Source organism: Eumetopias jubatus, unplaced genomic scaffold (genome assembly GCF_037043125.1).
Source record: "Eumetopias jubatus isolate StellerSeaLion01/CBP00866 unplaced genomic scaffold, mEumJub1_p1.0 scaffold_10, whole genome shotgun sequence".
NCBI lineage: Eukaryota > Metazoa > Chordata > Mammalia > Carnivora > Otariidae > Eumetopias > Eumetopias jubatus.
The window spans coordinates 88887737-88895748 of record NW_028274816.1 but is presented as its reverse complement, the minus strand read 5'-3'; the positions used below and the strand labels follow the sequence as shown (position 1 = coordinate 88895748).

The 8012-nt window shown below is 46.3% G+C and overlaps 1 protein-coding gene across 2 annotated transcripts in view; it reads right to left on the bottom strand.

Moving 5' to 3' along the window:
• The window catches only part of SLC39A11 (solute carrier family 39 member 11), a 329393-nt gene that overhangs the window by 42578 nt on the left and 278803 nt on the right, over positions 1 to 8012 (bottom strand). The window lies entirely within an intron of this gene.

Sequence of the window (8012 nt, the reverse complement as noted above, 5' to 3'; positions counted from 1 at the left end):
GGAAGGAGGAAGGAGGAAGGAGGAGGAAGGAGGAAGGAGGAGGAAGGAGGAGGAGGAGATGTCCTAGGCCCAATTTCAGGTGTTTATGAGGCTGCGGGGTTTCCTGCTCCGAATTTCCTGTGTCCTTTCAAAGAATGTCCCTTTTCTCTCGAGCTAGCTTCTGATCAATCTGAATTTAATTCCTTTACAAGCAACCTGCTTTTTCTATCTGGATGGGTTTGTGACATTTTATTTATTTTTGTAATACCGAAAATTTTCCAGGTACGTCTAACTGTGAGCTTCTTTTCATTAAATTCACCTGAAATGTGGTAAGTCCTCCTGCACCGCATCCTCCGATATCCACCCTTCCCCCCGCCCAGTTCCCAGAAGTTGTATTTTTAATTAGACTTAGATTGTTGTTCCTGTTCAAACGGATCTGGCTTCTTCTTTGGGAACATGTAGAAATCGCAGGGTGCTCTGTTCTGCCGATCACACCAATTATTTACCCTGTAGATCATTTTAATCTATTGTTTCCCTCTTCTCACTTTTTTAAACAGAAAGGCAACATGGAGAGAACATTTGCAGGATGGCTTGGATCCAGTTAAAGCCTTGGATATGGCCCTACCAGAAAGCAGTGTTTGGGATCCTGAGGTTTGAGTTTTCAGTCGGCTTCGAAAGGTTTCCAATGCTTTGCTGGAACCTTCCACAGAGCTTAAAGGTAATCCTCCCCTGGAAAGCTGTAGCACTTCCTTGTTTCTCCATCTACAAAGACCCTTGGTCGCTTTCACATATTTAACTCAACCACAGAGGGAAACAAATGGAATTTTTTACCTTGAAAGTCAGTACCATGGGGTCACAGTTGACATGATCAGAAGCAGGATGGGACAGGCCAGGGAAATCCAGAACCAACAATATGGACAGGTGGGAGGAACAGGGAGAGGTGAGGTCAGTTGGTATCAGGACGGGATGTCAGATGAGTTAAGTCCAGGTGGGGAAACAAAAGTCGCGATTCAGGAGATAAGGGGTAGTGGAAACAGGTAGCACCAATGAGGCAAGACAGGTTAGCAGCTCAAAATTCAAGCAGACAAGACAGTCTGAAGAATCCAGGTAAAAAGAAAGGTAGAGAGAAGAAGCAGGTTCAAGCAGGCAGAATGTGCCATCAGAGCCTGGGGTGATGAGGCTCAGCACCCATGGAAAGCAAGGTGAGGACTTCGGTATCCACAGACCAGGTGGGTAATGGGGTCAGAATCCAAGCTGAAAGAATTCAGAGCCAGAGACCTGAAGCCAAGGTCACAAAGGGAGTAACGAGGTACCAGGCCCAGGTGAGGGGTCTGACATAAGGTCTCACCTCGATACTGAACATGTATCTTCTAAAGCAGGAACTACTCCTGCACTCTTGGACCAGAAGGTGGATGGGAGTTTCTGAGCGGTAGGTGCCAACCGTTTTGGAGAAAGTGGAGGCTGTGGACCACACTTTTCTTAAAACAGATTAGCAATTACGAGGTCAACAGGGGTAAAACCCAAATGGTTCTCATACCCTGACCTTAATCATCAGATTTGTCATTCTCTTCTTCCTCCCTTGGAATCCCAATCTCTGTGAGAGGCAGTAACCTCTACCTCGTTGTAGAAATCCAAAAATAAAAAAAAAGGGGGGGTTGTTTCTAGTTGTTCACATCTCCTATATTTAATTGGACCACAAGTATTACCCTGACACCAAAACCAAACAAAAATATCACAAGAAAATAAAAGTAAAGACCAGTATCTCCTATGGATATGGATAGAAAATTCCTCCATCAAGTTCTAAAACCAAACCTGGCAACATTTAAAAAAAGATTACACATCAGAAGCAAGTGGGATTCATGCTTGGAATGCAACGTGGGTTTTAAACATCTGAAAATCAATGTAATATTCCATATCAATAGGATAAAAGGGGGAAAAATGTACAATCATTTCAATAGATGCAGGAAAAGCATTTGACAAAATCCCAATACCCTTTCATGATAAAAAACCTTCAACAAACTAGGGAACTTTCTTTTTTAATAGATGCTTTATATCTATTAAAAATCCACAGCTAACATCACACATTGTACTTAATGGTGGAAGACTGAATGCTTTCCCCCAAAGATCATGAACAAGACAAAGATTACCACTCTCACCATTTCTATTCAACATTATACTGGCGGTCCTAGCCAGCAATAAGATAAGAAAAATAAATGAGGCATCTAGATGGGAAATGAAGAAGTAAAATTATCTCTGCTTAAAGATAACATAAGCATATATATAGAAAATCCTAAGCAACCCACCAAAAAGAATTACGAGAGCTAATAAATGAGTTCAGAGAGGCTTCAGGATACAAGATACAGATACCCCAAAAAAGGGGTATTTCTGTACACTAACAATAAGCCACCTGAAAATTAAATTAAGAAAATAATTCTATTTATAATATCATTAAAAAGAATTTAAAAATCTCTAGGAATAAATTTAACCAAGAAAGTGAAAGACTTGTACACTGAAAATTACAAAACATTACTGAAAGAAAGTGAAGACCAAAGCAAATGGAAAAACACCTCATGTTCATGGATTGGAGACTTAATATTGGTGAGATGACAACACTCCCTGAATTGATCTTCAGATTTAATGCAAAGTCTTTCAAAATCTCAGCTGATTTTTTTTTTTGCGGTAATTGATAGGCTGATCCTAAAATTTATATGGAAACACCAGGGACACAGAATTGCTAACGCAATTTTGACAGGGAAGATCTAAATTGGAGTCCTAACACTTCCTGATTTAAAAATTTACTACAAACCTACAGTACTCAAGACTGTGATATACTGGCATAAGGACAGACATAGAGATCAATGGAATGCAGCTGAGAGTTCAGGGGAACAAAAAAACACCTCCCATTCATAGTAAACTGATTTTCAATATGGGTGCCAGATCAATTCAAAGGCAAAAGAAGACTTTTTTCAATAAATGGTACTGGAAGTTTGGGCATTTATATGCAAAAGAATGTAGTTGAACCCTTATCTCATACCCTATACAAATATTAACTTGAAATGAATTAAATACTTTAACAGCCCAAACTATAAAATGCTTAGAAGAAAATGAGTTAATCTTTATGACCTGGGATCAAGCAATGGTTTCTTAGATATGTCACCAAAAGCACAAACAACAAAAGAAAAAAAAAAGAAATAAATTGAACTTCATCAAAATTTTTAAAATTTGTACTTCAGAGAACACCATCAAGAAAGTGGAAAAACAACCCTGATATAGGAGAACATATGCAAATCATATATCTGATAAATGACTTGGATCAAATGCATCAAGAACTCTTGCCACTCTGCCACTCAGTAATAAAGCCACATAATCCAATTTAAACAGTGGGCAAAGGACATTAATCGACATTTCTCCTAAGAAGTCATACACATGGCCAATAAACACTTGGAAAGATGCTCAGTGACATTAACCATCAGGGAATTTCAAATGAGAACCACAGTGGCATCCCACTCTCCTTGAAGATGGCTGTCATCAAGTCAGACAACAAGTGTTGGTGAGGACGTGAGAAATCAGAACCCTCGTTTCCTGCTGGTGGAAATGGAAAATGGTGCAGCTGCTTTGGAAGACAGTATGGCAGCTCTCAAATGTTACACGTAGATTGACCATACAAGCCAGTAATTCCATGCCTAGGTGTGGCATCTTTCCACCCAAGAGAGCTGAAAATAATTTCCACATGAAAACTTACACACAAATGTTCCTTGCAGCACTCTTCCCAATTGCCCCAAAGTAGAAACAACCTAAATGTCCATCGGCTGACGAATGGATAAACAAAATGTGGTGTATCCATACCCTGGAATATTATTTGGCCATAAGAAGAAGCAAAGTACTTGTATGTGCTACAACACGAATTAACTTGGTAAAAATTATACTAAGTTAAAGATGTCAGTTGTGGAGGTCCACGTGTTATAGGAGATATATATATATATGTATGCAATATCCCAAACAGGAATATCTATAGAGAAGAAAGTGGCTTAGCAGTTGCCAGGGATTGAAGGGTTGAGAAGAAATGGGGAGCAGGGAGCGATGACTGAAGTATACAGACTTCCTTTTCAGGGTGATGAAATGTTCTGGAATTGATTGTGGTGATGGCTGCACAACTCTGTGAATATACTAAAAAGTGTACACTATAAATGGGTGAATTATATACTGTGTGAATTATATCACAATAAAGCTGTTACACAAAATGTTATTAGGTATATTTACAGTGGCTATAATAAATGTTAATTTCTAAAGCATTGTCTGGCACACTGAGAGGCATGTTATGTCAGGTACCCTTTTTATTTTGGTCTTCAGTTGGGGAATGGGCCCCAATGGGTCATGTGGAGTTACTGAAGATGTCCACACATTATATGGCATGCCAGTCATAGTGATGACATCACAGTCATATTTAATGACATAAATTGCTTGTGTGTTACTAACAGCAGATGCCATGAAGAACAGAGAGATATGCTCTTCCAGCGGCGAGCCAGTCCATGGAGAAGCTTCTACCTCATCCTGCCTTTGCACGCTCCAGCCACTGGTGAAGGAACGCAACCACAGCCAAAAACATCCACGCCCCTGCTGCTGAGCATGTCCACGGCTACACAGCGAAGCCCCAACCAGGACCTTGACCTTCACTTCTATTTACTCCTCAGTGCAACCCCGTTTTTACAGATGCAGAAACTGAGGCTTAGAAAAGAAAGCATGAGTGTGAATGCTGTGCTTAGGCTCCAGACAAAAAGACCCCGTTGTGTTTACGGAGCTGCTGCCCCCAAACTGGCAGGAAGGCAGGACGCCCCTGGAGCCCATGACGTGCACTTCCCGTCACTACCCCAGGTTCAGACCTGGGGTCGCGGAGCTTCCCACCTACCTGAAGAGGGAATGTAGCTGGATGCATGAGGCCGACAATGAAAGGTTCGTCTGGCCAAACAACTGACAGAAAAGTCTGGAATCACAGATCTTTATATGCACATATTCCAAATCACCTCACCTGGCCTCACTGTACCACCCCTCACCCTCACTTTCTCTCCCCAGTTCCTTTCTACTCTCCCTCATGAAGGGCCAAGCGAACAGCACAGCCACTCAGGGGCCTGGGGAACCAGGAAGTTCAGGTTGGAAGCACACCCCCCCAGTACCCGGTCAGGGTCAAGGGCTTGGGCCCTGGGAGCCTGTGAGGGTCTGTGCTCCTTGGGCAGAACCCCTGTGCCTGATGCAGCCCAACATTAATCGGCAAATAAGAAACACCAGGGCAAAGTTCCTCAAAAAATCATTCCCTGTGATCTAGCAATTCTACTTCTGGGTATATGCACCAAAGAATTGAAATCAGGGTCCTGAAGAGAGATTCGTGCACTCATGTTTGTAGTGGCCTTATCACGAGAGCCAATAGGTGGGAGCAGGCCTGGTGTCCACGGGCGGATGAATGGGTACGCAAAGTGTGGTACGTACGGATGGTGGGATATTATTCAGCCTTAAAAAGGAAGGAAGTTCTGACCTGCCGCACCACGGATGCATCCTGGCGACCTCAGGCTCTGTGAAATACGCCGGGCACAAAGAGCCAACCGACCGTACGACTCCACTCATATGAGGTATAGAGGGAGTAGACAATTCACAGAGACAGTAGACGGGGCGGGGGGGGGGGGACCTGGGGCTGGGGCGGGGGGGTCGGGGGGCTCTTGTTTAATGGGGACAGAGTTTCCATTTTGTAAAACGAAAGAGTTCTGGAGAGGGATGCTGGTGACGGTTGTTCAACAATGCGAATGTACGGAATGCTGCCGGACCGCACACTCAAAATGGTTGTGATGGTAGATTTTTATGCTATGTTATGTTTTACAGCAATTAACAGATTTTACAACAAAACGAAACATTGTGATGGGCTGAGAGAGACCTCATGGAAAAAGGAAAAAACTTTTTTTTCCTGTTCTTTTTTAAAAAAAGATTTTATTTATTTATTTGAGAGAGAGAGAGAGCGTGCGAGCACGAGCCGGTGGGGACAGGGGAGCAGCAGAGGGAGAGGAAGACTCCCCGCTGAATCAGGACCCCGAGATCACGAGCTGAAGGCAGACACTTAACTGACTGAGCCACCGAGGCGCCCCACTTTTCCCCTCTTTGAACAAGGGACCCTGCATTTTCATTTTGGGTAAAGTCCTAAAGGTAATGTAATAATCTGCCCTCATGGAAAATAAAGCCAGCGTTTCCTTCCTTGTCGCTCGTCTGTAATGAAATGCTCACCTCCGGCCAGAGACGCGGGCTGGGGAAGCATATCCCCCGTCACGAGGGACAGCTGTGACGGGGGGCTTCCCTCCCCTCTTCCCTGGCGCACCCACGGCACAGGGGAGCATGCTCACAATGCCACTTTGGGCCCTGCCCCTGAGCCGGTGTTGTGGAACCTTGTTCTTGGTTGTGTCTGGGGTGTGACTGTCACGCCTGGTCCTGAGCCAGGGGTCAAGAAGCACCGCTCTGGGATCTAGAGAAGACAGAAGCGACAAACCCCGACTTCCTCGACCAGATGCGGACCCCTCCCTGAGGCCCAGGTGAAGCCCCTCGATCAGCTGTCTTCATCTTGTCTGCGGCCCAGGGCCTGGGGGGCGGCTGGTGCTGGCCGCCCAAGAAGCACCGGGGATGCTAACTCTGCTGTGATCAGAGGTGGTAAAGGGGGAGCTGGCTGGGAGTGGCTGAGGCTCTGTGGCCAATGGGCAGAAGAGTAGCTTTTCTGGGCCTCAGGGCCCACGGCAGTCCCTGAGTGCCATGTGGGGACGCGGGGCATTTTGGCCTCTGGTCCCCGGCGGGCAGGTATGGTCTGACCTTAGTGAACGGTGGGGGCGGGGTGGGGGGTAGAGGGCTTTGGGCAAGTCACTTTATTTCCATTTTCCTCCGGCATAAAATGAGGCTCTCCCAGCTCGAATGCAAAGTTCTGCAAATTTTCACTCTCGTCGGCTAAGGCACCTGTAACGTGGCCTCTGTGGCTTCTCCAAGTGCTTCTCCCTGAGAGGACTCGGGTCTTCATTCTCCCTCCTGTGCAGCCCCCTCAGCAGCCGGGCCCCGGGGGGGCTCTGGGTTGCCACCCTGCCGGTAGGCAGGCATGAGGTCACCCCAGCAGGGAGTGGGGCGCAGGCTCGGCGCAGGTGGTCCGGGTGGGGCCCCCAGCCCCGGCTCTGGGCAGAATTAAAGCCCAACGGCCTATCTGATGGAATTACACCGAGGAAAGGAAATCTGTCTTTTAAGAACAAGCGACAGGCTGATGACTGAAGCCCCAAAGAATTCTGTGGTTGAACCTTTTTGTTGTTGTTGTTGTTGTTTGTTTTCTGGCACAATCTGTCCCTGTTTCTGAGCCGAGTGCCGTGCTGCCCGTGACAAAGGCCTCTTTCTTACGACAGTTTAATAGCTCCAATACGGGGGACAGCCCTGACTCTTCCCATGGGCCCGCGTCTGAAGGCAGCTGCTGAGCAAAGAAAGCCACCGCTTTCCTCCAGTTTGGTCCAAACTGAACCGAGAGACTTAAGGAATCCAACAAAACAGAACCATAACCTCCTCCCGAAATTAAAAAAAAAAAAAAAATGAAAGCTCCCCAGGGGGTGGGGGAAACAACACGCATCCGGATAGAGAGCAATGTGGATCAGAAGCGACGCTCTGGGCTCTGCGTCCTCCGTGGGTGGAGCCGAAGAAAACCGAGTGGGGTCTGAGGATGGAGACAATGCGGATGGGGAGGGTGGAGACCCGACGTGTGAGTTGCCCGTGGCCACCAGAGCCCAGTGCCACTAACAGGGTGGCTTCGGACCCCAGAGATTTATTCTCACGGCTCAGGAGGCCACACGTCCAGAGTCGAGGGGTCAGCAGGGCTATGTTCCCTCCCACATTCCTGGGGAAGGATGCTCCCTTGGCTCTCCCAGCTCCTGGCGGCTCTTGCCATTCCTTAGCATTTCCTGGCTTGTAGCTACTTCACTCATCACTCCAACCTCTGCCTCTGCCTTCATGGGGCCAGAGTCTTCCCTCTCTGTGTT